Here is a 26,370-nt window from a genome sequence, read left to right on the forward strand (position 1 = left end):
AAAAAATAAAATCTCTGTCTTTTGAACAGCAGAAACAATTTCCACTGTTTACATTTGGCATCTGCCATAACTCCTTCTCCCTCCTTCATTCATTCATTTACACAAGAGATTTGAAACTGTGAATGTTTATGATGTGCATACCAGCAGAGAGTTTCAGACTGCCTAGATTTATTTTGCAGATAACAATTTCCAAGTATAGCTTGCTGAACAATGAGGTATTTAAACACTTCAAAATATGAACGTTTGCCTCTAAGAACTTGGATGACAAAGTGAGTCTATCTAACTTCCAATGATCCTCCGATCTTCCAGCTGTCTGGCAAACATGCTTTCAAGGCACAGTGATAATTACAAAGCTAGGAAGAGTTTCTTTTGTTCTCTATGCATGTACATGTTTTCAAGACAGCAACTGAGATCTGTGGTTCTAAGAAAGCTTGTTCTTTGCTGAATTGCAAGGGTTTGAGGCAGTAAATGTTCACTTTTTTCCAGTAAGAAAGCTATTTGGGTCACCAGTGAGTTTAGTACTGTTCTTAAATTCAACAATTTACTGTAAGTGCTATGTGTGTTTGATGGTGTCTACTCTTTTATTCTTGGGCATTTTATTTGCCAGTTCATAACACCTACAATAGATTTTAATCTTTAAAAAAGTTGATGTCACTACATAAAGTCAGAATTACCTGATTCTAGTGCTCATTAAAAGGGACACGGTGGCTCAGTGGGTTAGAATGCTGAGCCTGGCGATCAGAAGGTCGGCAGTTTGGCGGGTCGAAACCCGATTGCCGCATAGCAGAGTGACCGCCTGTTACTCGTCCCAGCTTCTGCCAACCTAGCAGTTCAAAAGCATGTAAAAATGCAAGTAGAAAAATAGGGACCACTACGGTGGGAAGGTAACAGTGTTCCGTGCGCCTTTGGCGTCTAGTCATGTCAGCCACATGACCACGGAGATATCCTTGGACAAATGCTGGTTCTTTGGCTTTGAAACGGAGATGAGCACCGCCCCCTAGGGTTGGAAACAACTAGCACACATGTGCAGGGGAACCTTTACCTTTACCTTTTAGTGCTCATTATCAGCTTGTATGTGATTAACCACATTAGGCTATTCTTCACATGTATTCATCCAGCAATGGCAGCAAAGCCAGATAATGGCACATTTTGAAGTCTACAGCTCAGTGTTTTGACTTGAAGGAAAACTTATGCTAGCTCTGAATTAAAGATAGTCTTTTCACTGGGCAGAGAGTAGCAATGGTCTTAGGCAGGCCATGCTAGATAATAGCAGCCACACAAATGAGGAAAGGGCCATGTTTTATAGGTCCCATACCATAATTTTGGTATCAAAAACTCAAGACAATCTATTCATTCATGGGCCAGCAATTTCCACATTTGACAAGAGGATTTGTATGTGTAGGTGACAGGGAAACTGAATGACGTGTCCTTGTTTATTAGAGACACATCTTAATTATTTTATAGTTAGTTAATAGGAAATTCTATCTTAATTGCTCCAACTTCCAGATAGCTCAGGAAAGAGAAAATCTGCTCCTGATTTCTTCAGGAGTAGAGTGAGATTGGCACAATGGACACTACTGTTGTTGACTGGCACAAAATTTTATTTGTTTCATGTTGAGCATATAAAGCACCATATGTGCTTTTATTGAGTAAATTTTCACTAGGGACATTTTTATGAAGTTTCTATGGAATTTATATTAAATTGTTAAACTGTGTACATTAAGGGAAGTTACTTCCTTTGTCATAACATTTGCAATTAAAAGCAATTACATTATTATTTTTAGCAATTAAAAAAACAGAATTTTGCACAACTATATTGAAACTGACTAGATTTAACAGAGTTACACATTCTGCTTTGGTACCTACTATTTTAGACAGGACAGCCTCTGAAACGGTCATCTGCAGTAAACTACCTAAAGGCATATGAATAGAAATTGAAACAAAAGAACTTTTTCCAGAGATAGAGAACTGTATACCCTACAACTATGTATTGCTAAAGTGGGGAAAGGTAGCTTTCATTTGTAGATTTTATTTTAACAGTTATATCTAGGCCCACACATAGTAGTAAAGAAACCAGTGCTATAATGTTTGTTTAATAACCCCAACCTAGAGATAAAAATGGAGGTAAGGGAAATTTGATTCATAGCTATTGCAGAGTATAAGAAATGCAAAAGACTTCATTTTTGCATTCGTCACAAATCATCAGATAAATACGATAGAAACAGTTTAACCTCTAGTCTCCTGACTTTTAATTATGGATTCTGAGAGACAGAAAAATTCAAACTACTTAAGCATTCTTGAGAACGTTGCTGTCCAGTAATAGCCAATAGTTGAAATATGCAAATATTTGGTCGGGGAGATGAGAAAAAGATTGAACAGTGTCTTGGTCAGTATTAGATATTTCTGAGCCAAAATACCCTAACATAAGATAGATTTAAAATTATATATTCCTCATCACTCAAGAATCTATGGTTATTTCACTATTTGAATGCTTTTCAGACATCTTTTATGGTCCAGCATTGTTCTGGAAGGCATTTGAAGAATGGAAATGGCCGCTAAGAGGAGGTTACCAAGGAGACAGGGATTATACATTTACAATTCAAATTGTTTAATTGTATTGTCATTTTTTTTAAGAAAATGAGCTGCAGAAGAAAATGTATGCAAAATAAACATTTAGGCAGTTGGAAACTAAAGTATGAACACCAAACAAAGTGCTAGAAAACCCAAACCAAACAAGCAAAAGGTTTACTGAGCAAAAAAAAAGCCACCTGCAGGAATATGACACATAAAGGGGTGGAGCTTCAATCACATGAGCTTTTTGGGTAAGATGGCTCTCTCAAGATGGCTGCTTCCAAAAAGTATGATTAGTACAACTGTTCCATTGTCTCTTAATATATATCCATGAAAATTAAGTGAGATTTATTTAAGCACAAAAATGATAAACCTAAATGTATAAATCATAATGTAAATGGCAATTTGTAGATGAGCCACATAATAACATTTAATGAGATTTGCATTCATTAGGACAATCTTGATCAGAAAAGATGTTTGTTCTGTTTCCAGATATAATTTTAAATAAAATGGGATGTTTAATCTTACAAAAAATAGTAGCAGTAGGAGTATCAGAAGCAGCCTTAACTAGATGACTAAACTGCTATACTTGGGAAGAATTTAGAAGTGAATAAAAGATATTAGGTGATTAGGTATCTAATTTGCAAAATCTAAACTGCATGGATAAGCAATCCTGGCAATAATCTATAACCTTTTCTCACTGAACATAAGGCTATTTTTATCTACCTATAATATCCTCTGTGCTCATGCTAAGGGGAAATCCCTCTCAAATGGTTCTTTTCTGCCTGTTGTCTTTTATTCTGCAATTTCCAATTGAAAATAGGATTCTGATTCAAACAAATTGCATTTATACTTCCTAGTTTCTCTTGTGGAACCTTTAAGATGCTAAATGTTGTTCTCTCTCATAGCAGAGGACTAGATATCTCATTCATTTGTATGTGTATATTTAATAAATTCATTACATTGCTGTTGCTTTTTTCTTGCATATAAAGTAAGCCAAGAGAGCACAAACAGACACAAAACAAATTCACTACAACTTTTTTTTTTAAAAAAAAAACTTAAATACCATCATTTCATCAACAGAAGGTGATTACTATGCTATTCAAACACAATTGTGTTAATAATAATAATAATAATAATAATAATAATAATAATAATAATAATAATAATAATAATAATAATAATAATGAAGTTGGAAGGTACCTTGGAGGTCATCTAGTCCAACCCCCAGCTCGGGCAGGAAACCCAATACTATTTCAGACAAATGGCTGTCCAGTCTCTTAAAAACTTCCAGTGTTGGAGCATTCACCACTTCTGGAGGCAGGTTGTTCCACTGATTAATTGTTCTAACTGTCAGGAAGTTTCTCCTTAGTTCTAGGTTGCTTCTCTCCTTGATTAGTTTCCATCCGTTGCTTCTTGTCCTGCCTTCAGGATCTTAACTGGGATCTGCAATGAGTCTACAATGTAGATGCAATTTCTCATAATCTGTGAGTTGCTTGCATGCCCCAATAGCCCTTTTCAGGACCTACAGCACCCATAGAAAGGGTGAATATAAAATATGATTTCCTATCATTCCTTCCTCAGATTGTGCCATTTTTTGTCAATTGGTCGAATCCTGCACCAGGATTTGTCTTTAAAGCAAACTTTTATTCAGGAGTTTAAAAAAGGAAATAGTTGCTTTAAGAAACCAAGTCATTAATACAACTTTCAAAGCATCCACCTCCTGTTCAAACAGGAGCAGTGACTCCAAAAGGATTGCTGACCAGCTCTTTCCAAAGGAGTACTACCACACATAGAGTCAAAAGATCTCTCTGGATCTAGGGGGCCAAAACTCCAGAATTACTCCATATTTCTATGGTTGAGTTGGAGTTTGTTGTTCCCTATCACAGCCACCAGGCACTAGGTTAGCAAATGAATGATATTGCCTGCCTGGTCAGAGATAAAGAAGCATTCATGGGTACCAGTGTACTGATGATACCAAACCTGCTTCTAAATATTTCAGCCAATAGTTTCATGAAGATGCTGAAGAGAATCAGTGAGATTGAATCTCTGAAGCACCCCACACAAAAAGGTCCTAGGATTTTTTTCCCTACCCCAAGCCCTTCAGAGGTCATCCATATGCATGACTAATGCCACCTTTATACTGTAACCAAATGAAAAAAGTCCAGATAATAAGCTTCATTGAGAGCCCTGTGAAGCAAAAAAAAAAAAAAAAAACAACCCCACCATCTCTAGAACTTCCTAAAGAGAAAGGTAGGAGACTAGGTGTAAGTTGTCCAACACTGTTGTGTTCAAGGAGAGTGTTCAGAAGGTGTACTGTTGCATTCTTTAAGACACATGACATCATTCCATCTTGCAATGAGGCAAATAGCATGGATCCAACTATTCAGGTGAGTTTCAGGCACTTGTTGAATGCAATGCTGTTTCAACTTGAGAATACCTACTAATTTATTGACAAAAGAGCACATCAGGGGACTATTGCTGCTTAGTGGAAATTGTCTGCACATTGTGGCAGGTAGATAAAATGATTACAATAGCTTGCCAATTCATTTCCATCAGTTAAAAAATAAATTAAACATGGTGAGAACATTATAAAATATAGGAAAGTTCTTCCTATTGTTAAAAATCTGTAAAACTGATCATCATACCTCCTGTCTACCAGGCTCCGCTGGGGAAAAAAATCACAGAGAAGTTTTCTTTTAAAAAAAGAAAATCAAATGCTACAATTAGAAAAAAAAATCATTCCTATCTTTGGGTGGCATGATTAAAGGGAATAAACGTATGTTCACTCCGTGTCCTACAGCTGTCACTAAATCAGCCTGTATCCTGGTCCACCCCCTCATGTGGAAAAAAAACAAACAAACAAACCACATTCGTTACTTTAAATGGCTTCTCAGGTTTTTGTCTCAGCTGGCTTAATGCAGTTTATCACCACAGCAAGAGCAAAAAGCAGAGAAAATTAGGTTAATCAATACTACAGTGGTTGAACTAGAATTATATACAGCATACATTCAACTTGTCAGATCTTTCCCTGTAAGCAATTTACTGCTATAGTTTTTTTGTGAAGTGACTTCTTCAAGCAGCAGGAGATCTGGGACAGAAGGAGGTCTGAAATGGAAAGAAAGTGTATTATTTGTAAATCTTATGCCATTTCTGAATTTATCCTGTGTTGATCTCCTATAGGAAATACATTGATTTTTCTACTTGTGCCAAATATTGCCTGAGTTCTGAAAAAAAAATTTTATTGAAAAGTTTTAACATACATTTTATCTTTAACAGTCCCCCCTCCCCCTCCCCTCTCCCTCCCTCCCTACCCCTCTCCCCCTCCCCCCCCCGACTTCCCAGAGCTAAGTACAAGGTATAAAAACAAAAAAAAAATCATAAACATCCATATGCTAGCAACCATAAACTCTAAAATCTATCACTCTCTGGCTCATATAGGATAATACAAACACTATTAATATTAAATATATATAGAAAAAAAAGGAAAAAAAGAAAAAGGAAAGGAAGACTTATTCAAATGCTACATGAAACTTTTTAGTCCTATATTTGTTCTGGATATACTCAATCCATTTTCTCCATTCCATAATATAACGTTCTTGCGAGTGATCTTTCAAATAAGCCGAAATCTTTGCCATCTCTGCCAGGTCAGAAACCTTTAAAGTCCATTCTTCTATAGTCGGCAGTTCCTCCTTCTTCCAATACTGACCTATTAAGAGTCTTGCTGCCGTAATTAAATTCAACATCAACTTAGTGTCCACAACCGTAGCATCTGTAATTATTCCCAACAAAAAAAGTTGCGGACAAAACTTTATCCTTTGCTTGAAAATCTTCTGCATATTCCACCAGATTTTTATCCAAAAGGCCTTAACCTTTTTGCAAGTCCACCATATGTGAAAATATGTTGCATCTTCATCGCCACACCTCCAGCATTTTGGCTGATAATTCGGGTACATACTTGCAAGCTTTTTAGGATCTAGATGCCATCTGTAAAACATTTTATAAAAGTTCTCCCTTAAGTTTTGAGCTGGTGTAAATTTTATGTTCCTCACCCAAATCTTTTCCCACGTGTCCATTGTAATAACTTCTTGGATGTTTTGGGCCCATTTTATCATACAATCCTTAACAAGTTCTGTTTCTGAGTCAATCTCTATCAATGCAAGATATATCCGTTTAATATGTGCTGGACCCTGATTTCTAATTTGCTTTATCAGATTTTCATCAGTCATTGTAAAACCAATTTTCTGGTCTTCTTTCCACCTGGCCCGTAGCTGAATATATTGAAACCAAGTTTGAACAATCTTCTCATCTCGCAAGAGGCTGTATGGTTTCAGACACCAGACATTTCTTTCCAAGCTTAAAATCTCCTTATACGTAATCACATCATGTTTAAAACCAACATTTATATTTTCTATTGCGTGTTTTGGAATTGCCCACAAAGGTATCTTACAGTCTAACTTATATCTATACTTCTTCCAAACTCTCAGCAATGCCTGTCTTAAAATATGCACTCTAAACACATTATCTACCTTCTTATCATACAACAAATATGCATGCCAGCCAAACAACAAGTCGTGGCCCTCAAGATTTAATAATCTCTCTTGTGTCAAATTAATCCAATCACTTATACCTGCTAATGCAGCAGCTTCATAATATAATTTAAGATTAGGCATTTTAAGACCACCTCTTTCATGAGTATCCTGCATAATCTTAAGTTTAACTCGTGGCCTTTTCCCTGCCCAAACAAATTTATTGATACCTCGCTGCCATTCCTCCAGATTAGAATCTTTCTTAAGAACCGGTATCATTTGAAATAAGAATAAAAATTTAGGCAGGACATTCATTTTCACTGCTGCGATTCGCCCCAACAAAGACAATTGCAATTTTTCCCAACTCTCCATTTCTTTTTGAATTTTTCCCCATAATTTTTCATAGTTATTTTTATATAATTTTGTATTAGAGGGCGACAGAGTTCTGAAATTATATTGGATAAATCATTGGCTTAGAATGGGCAAGTGTTTTCTGGAATATCCTAAGGCAGGCATACAGTAGCTGAGTCTCTAGAACTGCTTATATCTTTCTAACCCCCACCTTCCAAATCTGTAGCATAGTTTCCAGAGACCTACAGAAGTAAATATCATAAGTTGTTGTATAAATGGATAACAAATATATTAAATATTAGCAGTACCAATTAACTACTATCTATTATACTGTGTGATCAGAAATAGCTATTAGAGCTATGTAACATATTGGAGTGACTGATGTAGTTAAAAGGTGGTTCCACTATATCACCCAACCAAAGCAGTATATAATAGTAACATGGTACATTACATTTATTTTCTGAGTCAAAGTAGCCATTCTACTTTGCTTAAACTCATCTGCCTTTTACTAGTCTTCTATTCATGTTCCACAAAGAATCCACACATTACAGTGTTCAACACATACTGCTTCCTGGGGAGAATTCTCATTTGCATAAAGTATAAACAATATTACATATAAGTTTAAATAAGGGAAACCAAATAAAAACTAGTTTTATCCTCAACCCAGCCATCATCATCATCATCATTCACTGGTGCTGATGGTTGACATGGGTTGCATCCTAGGTATCAATGGTTGACAAAGGCTGCTGCCAGCATCCTAGGTATCAACCAGGTATCTCCTTAAAATGTAAGATGTTCCGAGCAGCACAGTTTTTTGTAGCATTGCTGGAGTTATTGCAGGAAGCTGCAATTTTTTGATGTATTTTGCAAAGTTTTTGGACATAGTTCCCAGTGCCCCGATGACAATGGGTATCACTGGGTATCACTGGGTATTAAATTATTATTATTATAAAACTTTTATTCATAAAACATAAAACTCAGTCAACTGAACACTGAAATTGACTGGCACTAATGGTTGACACGGGCTGCTGCCAGCATCCTAGGTATCAACCAGGTATCTCCTTAAAATGTAAGATGTTCCAAGTAGCACAGTTTTTTGTAGCTTTGCTAGAGTTATTGCAGGAAGTTGGAATTTCTTGATGTGTTTTGTAAAGTTTTTGTTCATATCTAGCTTTGTAATCAGTTTGCGCGATTTTGCTGCACTCACATATTAAATGTGAAACAGTTTCAACTTTGTCATTACAAAGTCGGCAATTTGGATTGTCAGATTTTTGTATCTTCGCTTTCATGGCATTAGTTTGTAGTGCTTGTTCTTGAGCAGCCAGTATTAAGCCTTCTGTTCCTTTCTTGATGGTTTCCATCTTAATCCATGCCCATGTCAAGTTTTTTTCACATTTTCCTTCAATGTTTTTCAAATGTTGTCCATGCAAAGCTTTGGTTTTCCATCTATTTAATCTATCATCCAGGTGTTTTTTCTTATATTATGCCTTTGTTTCTGTTATTTTGATAATGCTTTCTGTTTTCATAGCCTGCAGCAATTTTTCTGTACTTTGATTCACATAGTCATTCAAACTTTGTTTTTCTTCTTCTACAGTTTGGTGGATTTGCAGTAGCCCTCTGCCCCCTATTCTTCTTGGCAGGTACAATCTGTCAATGTCACTTCGTGGATGTAGAGCATAGTGCATATTCAAAAGTTTACACATTTTCCGGTATAGGTGTTCCAATTCGGCCAATGTCCAGTTGATAATTCTAGCTGGGTAGTGTATCACTGGGACTGCCCATGTATTAATGGCTTTAATTATATTTCCACCATTCAGCTTTGATTTTAGTATTTTGCGGACTCTTCTGATGTATTCCTTTCGTGTTGACTCTTTGACTTTTCCATTCAAGATGTTATCTGCTTCCAATATGCCTAGGTATTTGTAACCATCATCCTTTGCTAGTGCTTTCATAATACTTCCATTTCCCAGTTCTATTCCTTCTATTTTTCCCACTTTTCCTCATTGCATGGATAATATAGCACATTTTCCAAGTCCAAAGTCCATTCTGATGTTGCTGCTAAACAGTTCAACTGCGTTGAATATTGATTCAAATTCAGTGTGGCTTTTCGCATACAGTTTTAAGTCATCCATGGTTTATCTTGCCATGCTGGCTTGAGATGTGGTACCCCAGTTTTGTGTTTTGTAATATTATTGTCAATGGAATTAATGCAATGTTGAACAGTAGTGGTGAAAGTGAGTCCCCTTGGAAGATTCCTTGTTTGATGTTGATTTCACCGATGTTCTCCCCATTTGCTGTTAGAACTGTTTTCCATTTTTGCATATTTGCTTTCAAAAATGTACAGATGTTTTTGCTGATTCCAAAGTTTTCCAGACATGCATTAATCCAACTGTGAGGTAATGGGTCAAATGCTTTCTTGTAATCAATCCACGCCATATTTAAATTTGTTTTTCGTCGTTTTGCATTTTTAAGTACCATTTTTTCAATGAGCAGCTGATCTTTTGTTCCTCTTGATTTTTTATAATTTTCTTTTTGTTTTGCTGGATAAAAATTGTTTTCCATCAGATGATTGAATACTGAATTTGCCAGTATTCTTGTAAAAAGTTTGAACGTTGTTGGCAGACAAGTAATAGGGTGGTAGTTGCTTGGTTCTGTGCTCTTTTCAGGGTCTTTCATTATCAAGTATGTTCGACCAGCTGTTAACCATTCTTCACTTGTGGCATTTTGAAGCATTTCATCAAACTGAGTGGCCATGCGGTGATGGAGGCTGGTGAGGTGTTTCAACCAGTATCCATGCAGCTCATCCAGGCCAGGTGCACTCCAGTTCTTGACCTTCTTTACTTGTTTTTTGCAACCATATCAGTGGTTGTTACAATATTCTCCATTTTGTTTTGTGTTGCTTGTTTTTGGATATCTTTGATTCAGGGGCAGTTTTATTATGTTCCACTGGGTTTTCCTACATTTCTTTCCAAAAGCTTAAGGTTTTTTCTTTACATGGTAGAACAGTAGTTTGGAGTTTATTTTCATCAAGTGACCGATAGAAGAGCTGCTGGTTTCTTCTGAACTGGACGTTTTCATGATATTGTTTTATTCGTCCTTCATATCTTTCAATTTTCTTTGCTGTTGCTATTACATGCTGTTTTAGGTTTTCCATGATTTCTGTTATTGTTGTTTCCTCCAGGTTATACTGTATTTTTTGTATAAACTATTTTTCAGCTTTTTGTTCTTTAGTTTTCCTTCTTTCAAGTATTTCAATTTGCTTACAAATTATTATTATTATTATTATTATTATTATTATTATTATTATTATTATTATTATTGGAGTACATACTCAAAGGATATCTATGGCCCTTAACTCTGAAAAAAAACTGTTCTCTTGCCTTTAAGCAATAATAAGAGCTTCAGTTTATTCCTTGGTAAAGTGTTATATTTTTGTAGATGTCAAGGAAAAATTCTCCCCTCCACTCACCCTCACCCTCACCTTGTGTAAACAGAGGCATAGAATCAAGATCACGGAAAATATTATTACTGCTTTATAAAACTTTATAAAACTCTAAAATTCTGGAATACTACAGCCAATTTGGGTCTCCTTATCACAAAAAAAGATATTAAGAGTTTGGAAAAAATTCAGAAAAGAGCAACTAAGATGATAAAAGGCCTGGAGACTAAAACAAATAATGGCTTCAGGACTTGGGTTTGGCTAGTCTAAAGAAAAGAAGAAATAGGTAGACCACAAGGCAGGGGGGGGGCAGGTTGTTTACCAAAGCGCCGGAGGGAAGGATGAGAAACAATGGTTAGAAACTGATCAAAGAGAGAAGCAACCTGGAACTAAGGAGAAACTTCCTGACAGTGAGGACTATCAATCAGTGGAACAGCTTACCCTCAGAAATCATGGGTGGTCCATCACTGGAGATTTTTAAGAAGAGACTGGACATTCACCTGTGAGATGGTATAGGTTCTCCTGCTTGAGCAGGTGGCTGGACTAGAAGATCTCCAAGGTCCCTTCCAGTTCTATTCTATTCTATTCTATTCTATTCTATTCTATTCTATTCTATTCTATTCTATTCTATTCTATTCTATTCATAGAATCACATCATTATATGTGCTCATGTTTTGAACTGATTGTTAATTAGGAAATGAATGAATAAAAAAAGAAAGATTCCATCAATTCAATGGATCAAAACTATAGAGGAGGATTTTGCCTACTTTGATGTACATCCAAAGGACATTAAGACATTGAAGGTGGCAGGAAGGAACATTTTGGATAATATGGTGACTTGGTCCATTTTTAAGAGACTTTCCAAATACTAGCAGGCTGTGGAGAAATCTGTTGAGTACTTTATTGTGGCGTATGATGATAATTCTGCTAGGAACCTTATGAGTTCTGACATTCCCTGGCCAATGGCCAGAGAGAAAGCATTTATCTTCCATATGCATCTACTTAAAACCTGGAACAAAATGCCATTTTTATTAAACAATTCACTTGCAGCCTTGATTTTTGTTTAATGCAAATTAAATTTCTACAACTTTTCTTTTGTTTTTTTTTCTTTTTTTTACTGATGCAAGTAGGTATAACTTTTTGGAAACAGTCACTCAAATTCAAAGTAAGCATCCTTGGTTTGCTAGGATGAATTTTCAGGTAAGTGAGCATAGAGATTATGTGCACCCATTCATCTGGAAGCCAAACGTATTGAATCAAATAAGGTTAGGATAATAATAACAGAATAACAGAGTTGGAAGGGACCTTGAAGTTCATCTAGTCCAATCCCCCTGCTCAAGCAGAAGACTCTATACCATTTTAGACAAATGACTGTTCAGTCTCTTCTTGAAAACCTTCATTGATGGGGCACCCACAACTTCTGAAGGCAAACAATTCCACTGGTTGATTGTTCTTACCATTAGGAAATTTATCCTTAGTTCTAGATTGTTTCTTTCCTTGGTTAGTTTCCATCCGTTGCTTCTTGTCCTGCCTTCAGGTGCTTTGGAAAATAGCTTTCCCCCCCTCATATTGTGGCAGCTCCTCAAATACTGGAACACTGCTATCATATCTCCCCTAGTCCTTCTTTTCACTAGACTAGACATACTCAAATCCTGCAATCGTTCTTTCTATATTTTAGCCCCCATCCCCCTAATCATCTTTTTTGTTCTTCTCTGGAGTCTTTCCAGAGTCTCAACATTTTTTTTTATATTGTGATGATCAAAACTGCATGCAGTATTCCAAGTCTTGCTAAAGCTTTATAAAGCAGTACTAATTCTTCACATGATCTTGATTATGTCCCTATATTAATACAGCCTAGTATTGCATTGGGGTTGTTGTTGTTTTTTTTTTTGCTGTGTTGCACACTATTGGCTCATATTTAAGTGACTGTCCATTTGGATTCCAAGATCCCTCTCACAGTTACTGGCATTGCACCACGTTTGACTTAGTCTGTACCTAGTCTGTCTTCAGAAGTTGGTTTTTCTTGCCTAAGTGTAAAACCTTTTATCTACTTTGAATTTCAATTTTTAGATAAGGCCCAATGTTCAAGTCTGTTGAGATCCTTTTGGATCTTGAGCACATCTTCTTGGGGGTTGGTTCAACCATTTTTTTTTAAAAAAAATAGGTAAGTTATTGTTTCTGCATTCCAGTGTAATCTTCCTTGACCAACCCATTAAATTTAGTGGATTTTACTTTTAGATGGGAATAGTTCTACTGAGTTTGTGTTTGTGTGCACACATAAACAAAAAACATTTGGAAAGTAGTATTTTGCTTCTAGTGTTTTAGACAATTTTTTTCTGTCAATTTCAAATTCTGGGATAGAATGGGAAGTAGATGGCAGAAATGCTTATTATGAAATATGAAGTATCAGATTGTTGAAACCAAGGCTGAATGAAGATAATTTATCAAAACCTTGAGAGTGTATGTCTGCAAGTTTCCCTGTGTATGCGTTTTAAATCTCATTAATCGTACCACTGATTTTCTAGCAGATGTATATCATCTGGGAGGAACCAAGGATTACTTAGTATACATATAAAATTCATAAATGTTATTGTGTTACAACATTTTCTACTGTCATGAGATGGGGAAGATACTTAAAGTCTTGGCAATCTCCCCTTGGATCTGTTAGAGCTCTATATCTGAGCTTTGAGATGTCACAGAGTGAAATAGTAAGATGATGTTGATCAGCATGTCAAAACCTCATATTTTTATTTTAAAACCATGTGTTATTTGTTTCCTTTATTCCTGTTCCAAGTATTATCTGAGGTACTTTTATGGTTTTCACATAGCAGTGATAAGATTAGTATTTAAAGCCAACTAGCAAAAGGAAGGAAGGAAGGAAGGAAGGAAGGAAGGAAGGAAGGAAGGGAGGGAGGGAGGGAGGGAGGGAGGGAGGGAGGGAGGGAGGGAGGGAGGGAGGGAGGGAGGAAGGAAGGAAGAATAGTGAAATAGTAAGGCATAATAGAACAAGCTGAGATATAATAAGAAATATTAGCCTCCCTAGCTGGATACTGGAAAGAATCTAAAGTTTTACCATCTGTTAAAAGGAATGTAGGAAAAGTTATAGAGTGGTTAGCTTAATATTTGGTCTGGAAAGCTTAGCATACAGCATGATTAAAGACAACATTATTATAAAGAATATGGAAGAAATATAGAAGAACAAATCTTATAAAGACATGGATATGGCAAAGGTAAATTCCTCCACCTCAATATTACTTTAGAGTTCTTTGAAAACTATCCACTATACAGATTGGAGTAATGTAACCTCAGTAAAATCTCCTGATCAAGTTTACCAGATATATGTAAGAGAATAGACCTTTTCCTCCAATTAAACAAGTGAGACAAGCAAACATTACAGCTGTATAATATCTACTTTAAACAAATTAGCTGTCAGAGCTAAAGATAAACTATTATTCAAAATTTGAGATGTGGGACAGGACCCTTGATATGTGCTACTGGTTGCCATCTTTTTTTAAAAAAAAACTTGATAATTTGTTTTACTTTAGATATACATGCTCCCACATGCTCCCTCACCAAGAATATACCTACCTACCCAATTTATGTTAGAAAAAGAATCTTTGAGTAGTATATAACAAAGCTAGAAACTGTTTGTAAATACATTAAAAGGAATAAAACCAAATTAGAACAAAGAATAATGGACAAAAAAGATGTTAAATATTTTCAACTTAAGAATGCCTGAAATGCCATTTTATATTTTTTTAAACAAATAAAAACAAAAAAAAACCTTTTTATATTTTTTAGCACGGGGAATGAGTTTGTGTGGCAATAAAATCAGAGAAACAAATCATTACATTTTCTTATAATTGGATCAATAGTTCATTTAATTTTACTTTTATTGACTTTATACCTTCTATTTATATTAATTACAACACTCAGGTGGCATACAATAAAACATATAGTAGATGAAACATAGCAAATTTAATGCAATTCAAACTAAGATTAAAATATATTATTAAAACAATCAACAATGAAGTGGACATGTAAGAAGGTTAAGGTTTTTTGGATAAAAGTCTGGTGGAATATGCAGAAGATTTTTAAACGGAGGATAAAGTTTTGTCCGCAATTTTTTTTGTTGGGAATAATTGTCGACGCTACAGTTGTGGACTCCAAGTTGATGTTGAACTTAGTTACGGCAGCAAGACTTTTGATAGGTCAATATTGGAAGAAAGAGGAACTGCTGACCATAGAAGAGTGGACTTTAAAGGTTTCCGACCTGGCAGAGATGGCGAAGATTTCGGCCTATTTGAAAGATCATTCGCAAGAACGTTATATTATGGAATGGAGAAATGGATTGAGTTTATCCAGAACAAGTATAGGGTTAAGAAGTTTTATGTAGCATTCGAATAAGTCTTCTTTCGTTTTTTTTTCTTTTTCTATTTTAGTTTTTTATATATATTTAATATTGCTAAGGTTTGTTTTATCCTATATAAGCTAGAGAGTGATGGATTTTAGAATTTATAGTTGTTAGTATATGGTTGTTTATGATTGCTTTTTTTATATATATACCTTGTATTTAGCTCTGGGAAGTCGGGGGGGGAGGGGGGGAGGGGGGGAGGTAGGGGGGGAGGAGGGAGGGGGGAGGGGGGGAGGTAGGGGGGGAGGAGGGAGGGGGAAGGGGGCTTTTTAAAGGAAAACTGTATTTTAAAACTTTTCAATAAAATGATTAGGAGGCTGAAAAAAAAACAAAACAAAACAATGAAGTGCTTATTAAAGAAAGATGATTTTATATCTACCTAAATATTACAGGAGAACAAACCAAATACACCTTCATAGGAAGCAGAAGCATCTGCAAGATGGATCAGTGGAGAGCAATTGATGAAAGCAGTGTTGTGTTATTACCTCCCTGTACTCTGTCTCTTTGAATATGTGTTGTGATGTGCCTGTCACTTTAAACAACTAGTTTGGTAGAACTGGATTTATTTATTTATTTTTATTTTATTGCATTTATATACCGCCCTTTCCCTGAGGACTCAGGGCGGTTTACAGGGAATTAAAAATCAAACATACAAAAGTTAAAAACCAAGTTAAAAAATATTAAATTCACCCTGTACTCTTAAAAACCCCAGTTAAAAATTTTCTCCTCAGCCTGGGCCCGGGAGCTCAAAGAGCCAAGTCTTCAGGCCCCGGTGGAAGATCGGAGGTTGGGGGCAGTCCTCAGCTCCACCGGCAGCTGGTTCCAGAGGGCAGGCGCTCCCACTGAGAAGGCCCTATCCCTGGGTGTCACCCGCCGGCAATCTCTTACCGGTGGAACCCTGAGCAGACCCTCCCTGTGGGAACGCACTGGGCGAAGGGCGTTTGATGCCGGCAGATAGCCCGGACCCAGGCCATGGATGAAATTTACCATCCCAAAGTTCCTTTCAAAGTGGCTAAATCTTGACAATTTCAGACATACTGTATAGATGTATGCGCAGGAGGGACAGTCAGTAGATGATTTTCAATGTTACTTTTTTGCAACCAATTTCTTTAGGAATTTGGAAAATCAGGCTCCTTATTACAGAAGCATTCATCCAGTGTGACAAGAATGGTGAAGAATGGAAGACAGTGCTTCTCTTTACATCCTTGACCTATGTTAGATTAGGCCATGGGTCTTCAAACTTGGCCCTTTTATGATTTGTGGACCTCAACTCCCAGAATTCTCAGCCAGGCACACTGGCTGAGGAATTCTGGGAGTTGAAGTCCACAAGTCATAAAAGGGCCAAGTTTGAAGACCCCTGGAGTAGGCTGAATAGGACATGTTTTTAACTTAATCAGTTTTAATTTTCCCTTAAGCAATCAATAAATGCAGCTATTATATGATATCTCACACTCTTTTCATCTAATCATGGTTCTCTTTATTGAGCAGATGTATTTTCATTTTACTTTGTGAATCTCCAAGCCTACTGAGACCTTTTCTTACATAAATAGTGAAAAGTGTATGTGTAACTGTCCATGTGGGAGTAGAAATACAGACTTTTCAAAATATTGCCTCCCCTGTGCTTATAGTTAGAAACCTGGAGACCAAGTAAAGGAGTGTTCCATCTTGTTATGCAATAAAGTCAAATGTTTGTCCTCCTGAGCTGCTTGAGCAGTAGAAACATTGACAGCATGAATTTGATAGAAAAAGTATGGTTCATAATTAAAACCAACCTCTTCTAAATACTCATTGCACTGCTCATGCTGGCAACTTAATATCTAAGAGGCTGTAATTAAATCATGCTTCTTTGTTAGTTTCCCCCCCCCATGCTGCCATTTTTGGCCCAATAATGCTTTCTTGTCAAGTAATGTGATTGTTTAGAAACAGGCCAGCTTCTGCTGTATACAATTCAGCAGAAGGTTTGGCATCTTTGAGCGTTTTCCAGTGGCTTTATATGATTTTTATTATGATTAAAGAGGATTCTAAATTCACTGAACTGTGGAGAAGGTGCAGAGACAATCAGCCTGAAGGATCAAAGGGCTACAACCATTCCCCAGAGGGAGAGAATGTACAGGGTTTGGAATTCTATAGATTAAAGGGATGGGGAGAAAAAAGCAAGGAAACTGGAATATGAGAGATCTGGTTACATGTAGTGTAGAATAGGGGCAGACAAATGGTTTGTATCTGGGAGGGAAGCACTTAAATATATATATATATCCTGAAACACTGCAAGGGATATGACAATTACAGTTGCTGGAGCTGAATATCCTGATTTATTTATTTGTTTGCTTCTTTGTTTATGGCTTTCAGGTATCTCTTTTCAGCCTGATAAAAGTTTGTCAGGCTGCCAAAAATTTGTTCATCACCAGCTGGTGTGCTCTGAAGAATTCAAAAGAGGCTTTGAGACCACATGTGTCCCAGAATAAGACCTGTTTCTCCCTAAAGCAGTGAAAGTGTTTTTTTTATGTCCTAACACTAGAATGATTAGACAAACTCATGGAAGAGAAATTATCAATGGCCATCAGTCATGAGAACAATTTTACCACAATGGTTTAATGTTACCTCCATTATCAGAAACTTTATGTCTCCCATTCCATGAATGGAAAAGTCTTGTTGGCCTTCTAGATTGTTCAAAATAGTCGCAATCATGTATGGATAACATTATATGAACCAAATTCTACTTTATAATGGGTACAGGTAGTCCTCGCTTACCAATCACTCATTCAGCAACTGTTCAAAGTTACAATGGCACCATAACCAAAGATTTATAGCCTGTCCTTGAATTTGTAGCTATTGACACATTCCATGGTCACATGATTTTGATTAGGGCATTTGGCAATTGGTACACATTTACAATTGTCATAGTGTCCTATGGTTCACATGATCACCATTTGCAGACTTCATAGCTGGCTTCCAACAAGCAAAGTCAATGGGGAAGCTGGTAGGAAGTCACAAATTATGTTCACTTGACATTATGCTTAATAACTGAGGGAGGTTCATTTAATGACCACAGCCAAACCTGGTGAATTGATGGCATAGGTCAAATATGTTCCTATGACATTACACTTTATGACCATGTTGCTTAGCAATCATATTTGTTATTTATTTTATTTATATTTGTTAGCAATTGTGGTTCCCAATTGAACTGAGGACTGCCGGCAAAAGCTTTGCTGCAACATTTCATGAATTGTGAATAGTATATTTACTGTATTTAGTTAAGAAAATTTATATGGCCATACACTCACACTCAGTGACTGTGGGCAGCTCACAAAGATAAAAACCTAATATCCAGTATTGCACTTTGATTATAGATAGTTCAAGCTGAACAAATTTTATTAGAAATAAATCATCCAATTTCTCCTTCTGCAACACATTCCTCACTGCTACAAGTAAATACTGATCAAAATATTTTTTCCCAATTGTACATTATTGACTTGTACATGGCATCTCATAAGCTGCAATCATACATGATAAACCTCTGTTTAATTTTTTCCTGTCATGTAGTATGCCTTATTTTAATTGTGATGCTTCTGACATGAGTAAACAAACTTTTCATGGGGCAGAAAACACAGATTTTATATATCTACATTGACTCTTATATAAAAGGTGGTATTTGCATAATAATTTTGCAGAGATGAAGGTCAGTGGGGTTAGTATAATTCTGATCTTCAGCTCTATACTTTAATGCTTATTTGGCCAAGGATTTTAGGATAAGATCAGGCACTCTGCTTCTATAAATCAAAAGAAACCATATGTACCATGAAAGAAAGAAAAAAAAGGGGGGTAGGGAAAATCCTTGGTAATGCAATAGTTGTATTAGATCAACTAAATTAAAAAAGTAGTGTATTTTCAGGCTGACTAGATCTTTTCATCTGGTGAGATAATTTTACAAAATGTGGAAAATTATGAATAGGGTTGAAGCTATATCTGCACTAATCACAATTTTTAGATGGCATGTGGGATCAATTAACAGACATTCCACTTAACTCTCCTTTTTTGGTGCAGATGCAGTGTTAAATTACTTTAAAGACCTACCAAAGCTTTTTGGGAAGATGACAACAGACACTTAGGAGAAATACACAGATCTCTTGCTTTGGGGAAATCAGATTTTTTTAAAAAAACCTTAATTAAATGTTCACTGAGCTTCTAATGTCATACAATCATGTATGCTGACTTTTACTGAGAGTAACTTCATGTCCTCTCTGAACATTTTCTTTGTAGCTCTTTGACATGGTTTATTTACTGAGCCAGAAGATTATCCAATGAAGACATCAAGTGTCAAAATGTCTCTTGTTCAAATCTGTTCCTAGCTCCTGATATTAAAAGCTAGACTTTTAATATCTCCATTGAGATTGTTCTAAATATATGCAGGAGCACATATTCATAGCTATCCTCTTCTCCAGTTATTTGAATGAGTAGGATGTCAAGATATTCCAATCTTATCAGCAAATTCTCTTAACAATTTAACCAAACAAATGACCAAATATAGGGTACAAATGGACACAATATCCTCTCTGAACATTTTCTTTGTAGTTCTTTGACATGGTTTATTTACTGAGCCAGAAGATTATCTAATGAAGACATCAAGTGTCAAAATGTCTCTTTTTCAGATCTGTTCCTAGCTCCTGATATTAAAAGCTAGACTTTTTATATCCACATTGAGATTTTTCTAAATATACACAGGAGCACATATTCATAGCTATCCTCTTCTCCAGTTATTTGAATGAGTAGGATGTCAAGATACTGCAATCTTATCAGCAAAATTTAACCAAGCAAATGACCAAATATAGGGTACAACGGGATAAAATATCCTAAAGATGATCCTGGTTGGTACTAAATTTAGATTAATTATAATAAATCTGAACTGAATTTAGCATCAGCAGTATGGCAGGTAATGTAAAATGATGGATTCCCCATATTTTCAGTATTATTTGCATCACAAAAGGAAAGAAACCAGTTTGACAAGTTGAGAGTTTGAAGTAGGGATAAAAGAATCAAGCTGAAAGGTGGGAAAATTGTATCTCTCAGGACCATGCAAATGACAGGTGTTTTGAAAAGGGCTTTGCAATGAACAAGTACACATACTGTATGAAGTGTTTCCCTTTGAATAATTAAAGCATCCACATCTATTCAGGTCATGCACAGATATTTCACTTTGCTGGGAAAAACATGAAACCAAGTGGTTGTACGTGTACACAAAGGGAGAGACAGCTAGGAGTAGTTTAAAAAGCCACTGTACAATTGGGGTAAAAGGTACAAATATTTAAATGACTCAAAGGGAGGCAGTTCCTATGTAGTTTCATAAACTCCAAATCTTCTGGGAGAGTCAGAATCTTATCATGTGCCAGTAGATGTAAAAGATAAACCATTCACCCAATTTTAAAATCTAATTGGATCTAAATGCTACTGTCAATACTTCTATATGTAAATTGAATAATAAAGGTGATGAGCAATACTGTCTGGTGCCTCTTAAAATCATTATAACATTTGACATATAAATTATCTGTCTTTAGTTGGTCCATAAATATGTTCAATCATCTTACAAAAGCTGGCCCCAAGTTTAAATTTATTTAATAGTTGTTTTAAATGCAGTAGTTCCAGAAAGTCAAAGGCTTTAAATATACCTAAAGAATATATAGCTAAATAATAAAGAATATATAGCTAGTGAAAATTTATTAACAATTTTTTATATTTCGATTTGGAATAAAACCAGATTCAGGTATAGCATATTAATAATTTACTTATAATCACTTTGAAATGGTTAACTAACATTTTAGTGCACAGTTGATAGTCTGTATTGAAAAGTGAGATGGGCCTAAAAGATACCAATTTTGGAAATTTTTATCTGATTTAAGGTTGAAAATTATCTTAGCCTGTTTCCAAGACTCTGGTAAAGGTCTCCTTTATGCAAAGTATTGCATAAAAATAGCAATTTGGATATTAAGACTTCTTTTAGTTCTTTATAAAATTGCCCTGGTGGTCCATCAGAGCCAGGAGATTTTTCCATTCTAAATAGTGTTAAAGACTGCAGATTTCTGAACTAGGGAAAGCAGGCTCAAATTATTTATATAAAGACCAGAGGAAGTAGTGACATGACAACATTAGGCATAGATTCATAACGTCCAGAGCCTTCATCAAAACTCAGTTTGATAAGCCAGTACTAAAGTCTCCTTCAAGTCCACTTTCATTCCTTGTGATACCATGAGCATGTCGATATTGCTCACTTGGCAAAAATTTGGAAGTAGTTTGCCTTTTGTCTTCTTTCTCATCCAAGCATTACCTGGGTCTAAACCTTCTTAGTTTCATGGACTCAGCCACAGCCAGCTGGATTTTTCCACCTACAACTTGGTACAAATGACCTTTTGAATTTGGCACCAGACTTGGCTAGAGAAATGTCAGATGGTTGGGATGTATAAGAAAGAAGCCAGCTACAGCTGCCTCAGGCACCTTCCATGGCCATGGATCTTCTCCCTTCCATTTCTCCCAGCTATTAGCTCCTTTGTTCCATGCCTTGTCCAGTCGCCTTTCACTCCAGCAGCATCACTTGCCAAATCTAAAAGAAGACCCCTTTCCTTTCTTTACCAGTCCTGGCTTTTTTTAATACAACTGTCCTTATACAAACTTTTCCTCCTTTTTCTATGCAAGTGCTGACATGCCTAAGGCAGGCGGCTGACAGTCAGACAACTGCAGATACTACTACTACTACTACTACTACTACTACTACTACTACTAATAATAATAATAATAATAATAATAATAATAATAATACCCTATGACATTCATAATTCCAAGCATTTCTCCAGGAAATTAGAATTTTCTCAGCTTCACTGCTTCTGCTCAGCATCACAGAAACTCTTCTACTAAAAAAAGTCCCATAGAAGAAACTCGCTCAATCTTTTGATTAATTGATTAATTGACTAATTTAGACTAAACTAATATGGAGACAGTTGTGATGAAGCACTTACTACTGAATGATTTACAGTGAGAAGTGAAGAGAAAGGGCATTGCATATATCAAATTAGAATATTATGCTGATTCTTCCTTTCTTATTTTATTTTTTTTCTCTTGAATTATATATATACTGTAGAATAGATAGCTATAGAATATCTTTGCATTTAGGCTAACTTTGAACAATGTTAATCGATACATTTATTTTTGCCTGGAGGGTAATGTATGATATTGTCAGAGGTCAGAGGGGTGATGTTTAGGAATTCCATTCTTCCTGGGATGGTCATTTGCAGAAGGTACAGGGGTTAATAATAATAACAACAATAACAACCACCACCACCACCACCACCACCACCAATAATAATAACGTTAGAAGATACCTTGGAGGTCATCTAATCCAATCCCTGCTCAGGCATGAAACCCTATACCATTTCAGACAAATGGCTGTCCAGTCTCTTCTTAAAAGCTTCCAGTGTTGGAGCATTCACAACTTCTGGAGGCAGATTGTTCCACAGATTAATTGTTCTAACTGTCATGTTGTAAGTTGCTTCTCTCTTTGATTAGTTTCCATCCGTTGCTTCTTGTCCTGCCTTCAGGTGCTTTGGAGAATAGCTTGACTCCCTCTTTTTTGTGGCAGCCCCTGAGATATTGAAACACTGCTATCATGTCATACCCAATTCCAGCAACCATTCCTTATATGTTTTAGCCTCCAGTCCTCTAATCAGTTGTGGGATTCAGCTGGTTTGCACCTCTTCGGCAGAACTGGTAGCTAATTTTTTGTTGCTCAGCCCCAGAATGGACTTCCGGAAGCAGCATCCGCACAGAGAACCAGTTGTTCACATATTTGAATCCCACCACTGCCCCAATCATCTTTGTTGCTCTTCTCTGTACTCTTTCTAGAGTCTCAACATCTTTTTTACATCGTGGTGACCAAAACTGGATGCAGTATTCCAAGTGTGGCCCTACCAAGGCATTGTAAAGTGGTATTAACATTTCACATGATCTTGATTCTATCCCTGGTTATCTTCCTGCCTCATTACAGATGAGATATGAATCTCTCAGGACTTCATTGTATTCTCTATGCTCTTCAACATCTACATAAAATTGCTAGGGATGCTCACTGGCACTGGCCAATATGAACATATCATACCAGACCCTCCTCCAGGTTCTCATATCAAAGGAAATGGAAGGACTCTCTATCAGGGGAAAAAACAACAACAAACTTCTTCTGTGTTGGCATTTATGAAATGCCTTAAGATGCTTAACTGATGAACACATTCACATCATTTCAATGCCAGAGAAAGATGAATTTCCCCAGGCTTTTTTATTGGCTTTTAGTATTAATTACTATTCTTTTAGATTTTGAATGACTGCCTTGTTGCTCTCTAGTTTGTATATTGTTTGGATTTAGCATTTGTATTTTATTATTTTATTCTATTCAAATGTATCTTTGTGTGTTTTATTATTAACTGTTTAGAGAATTTGCCTATTAGATGGTTTTATTTTTTTAACAAATTAAGACAAATAAGTGAACTAATAACATTTAAAATAATTTTAAATATCACAAATCAAAGTGTCAGATAATAGACAGAATAAAAACAAATTGAACAATATTACAACTTAGAAACCAATTTAATAGAGGCAGTATTTAGCCTACAGATAAATAAACATTGTAAATGCAAAGAGACCACTCTGCAGAATGTATTCTGGTCACATACTTTGACAATTATAGCCTAGTTTAATTATAGATGTAATTCACAATCTACTAGTTAAGGTTTTGTAGTATTGTTTGTGGAAATAACCATGCAGAAAAGTACTAGGAAACACTTCATTTTTTTCTAGTAGTTTTTGCTGATGTAACGTGTTTTTCTCTTTCTGTGATTCTTTTTTAGCTACTGCACTGAAGATTATATCAGCAAATCTCTATAAGTAAGGCTAGTGTGTTCCAATAGTAGTGCTGATATAAGCAGCACTACCCTTTTCATTCACTACCAAACTAAAGTGATATGTGAAAATACTCATCATCATATTATTAACTGAATTTGGGATTGCATATGTAATTTAATATTACGGTATGTTGCCATTCATCAACAGCCCCAATCTATATCTACCTATGCAAATTTCTTTCTTTCTTCCTTCCTTCCTTCCTTCCTTCCTTCCTTCCTTTCTTTCTTTCTTTCTTTCTTTCTTTCTTTCTTTCTTTCTTTCTTTCTTTCTTTTTTCCTTCCTTCCTTCCTTCCTTCCTTCCTTCCTTCCTTCCTTCCTTCCTTCCTTCCTTTCTTTCTTTCTTTCTTTCTTTCTTTCTTTCTTTCTTTCTTTCTTTCTTTCTTTCTTTCTTTCTTTCTTTCTTTCTCTTTCAAGACAGCTACATGTTATGAGTGTCTGCATGAAAACACCAAAATGAGAGATCAAGGGTAAGATTGCTGTAACTAGCAATTGTTATTAATTATTTTCAAAAGCAGGACCCATGTCACTGTGTGAGATTGAATAATGATGCCTGATAATTCTTTGCCAAGACAGCTTTTATGTTCATAAGAAATAATGCAAAGCACAGTCCAAATTGTGCTTATGATTCTTTTTAAAACATAAGTTCTGATAAATAATAGCAAAACAGTAAACTGGAGAGTTGACTTACGTGAACCTGGTTAATCATTATTAGTTAATCATTTTATTACTGGCAATGTAAAATTTCCTATCTCTAGTTCGAGGTGTCAAACTCACAATGTCATGTGAAATGTCATGACATATTGTGACTTTTTTTCCATTGCCAGCAATGGGATGGGCACAGTTTTGACATGATGCATCTGGCCTGTGGGCCGGCACTTTGACACTCCTGCTCTAGTGAATTCCACACCATTGTATGGATAACTATTTTTACAATCCTTATGACTCAGAGTTAAGTAAGAGCATTCATTTCACTGGCTAACAATCTCTCTCTGATGAATGAAGGTGAATATATGTGTCCCAGGATAATGTTGCAGGATCCAATTTGTCAAGGTAATAATTTAACAGCTAACCAGCTTATGTAATGTGAGATGTATGATGGGAATGACTCAGCAGGGTCTATGTCCCTTTAAGAACCAACTAGGTCTGTGTCTCTTTAAGAGTCTTTATATAAAAAGGAAGGCTCCACTGCTGTGTTCTCTTTCTTCCATTTCCTGCTGTAACTGTGGTTTGTTGGATCCTGCTGTATTAGCATATGTATGTATATTGTTCATGGTATATGATATCGTAGATAGTGTAAGATAAACCACCCTTTACTACAGACTGCTGTTTACTGTGTTTATTCCTGGGTTACCTTGTGCCATAAGACTGTGCATGCTCTGATACAATCTGGGTCAGTCACCGGGACCAGAGGTTTTGCCTTCTGAGCTTTTGGACTCATGCTGAAGCCCATCCCCAGGGAAATTCTCTAGCTAGAGGGAGGTTCCCTGAAGATGGGCTGCAGCACATGTCTGAAAGCTTAGAAGACAAAACCTCTGACTCCTGGTGACTGACCCAGATTGGATCCTACAATCTCTGTCTGACTAGGAGGACTTTTTCTTCCAGCATTCCTTGGAGGCCATCTGTGTTGGGAAGACACATCATTCAATGCCCAACTTATTTCTCAATGGTGTTTGGAGCTTACCTTCCCTAATTTAAGAGACTTGACCCAGCTTCTCTGAAACAAACAAGTCTTCAGCAGCCAATATTGTCTAGAACCCATTTGGGGCCAACGTCTTTCTCCTTCTTTTCAACCTTTCTCTTCAGGTCTTCCCGCTTTCTCTTCCTCCTCGCTGGAACACTTTTTATTTATTTATTTAAAAAACTTGAAAATGCTAGCAGAGTAGAAGTCATAGGAAGTTACCCCGATTATGTGTCGTGCAAACCCTGTGTTGATTATCAAAACGTTTCTGAGTACAATTCAAAGTACAGTAGAAAATTTCAACCCTTTGGGTTGAATACAAAAGGGAATGGACAAGATTGAATACAAAGTGAGTGGAAAATCTGAAAGAAATATATTGAAGTGGTTTTGTCATATTGAAAGAATGAATGAGGTCCAAATAGAAAAGCAAATATATATAGTAGAAGACATAATG

The 26,370-nt window shown here is 36.1% G+C and overlaps 1 pseudogene across 1 annotated transcript in view; it reads right to left on the bottom strand.

Moving 5' to 3' along the window:
• LOC310635242 (dual specificity mitogen-activated protein kinase kinase 3-like) overlaps positions 1–26,370 on the bottom strand; it is a 151,128-nt pseudogene that overhangs the window by 60,854 nt on the left and 63,904 nt on the right. The gene's annotated exons all lie outside the window — the stretch shown is intronic.

Source organism: Vipera ursinii (assembly GCF_947247035.1).
Source record: "Vipera ursinii genome assembly, chromosome: 1".
NCBI lineage: Eukaryota > Metazoa > Chordata > Lepidosauria > Squamata > Viperidae > Vipera > Vipera ursinii.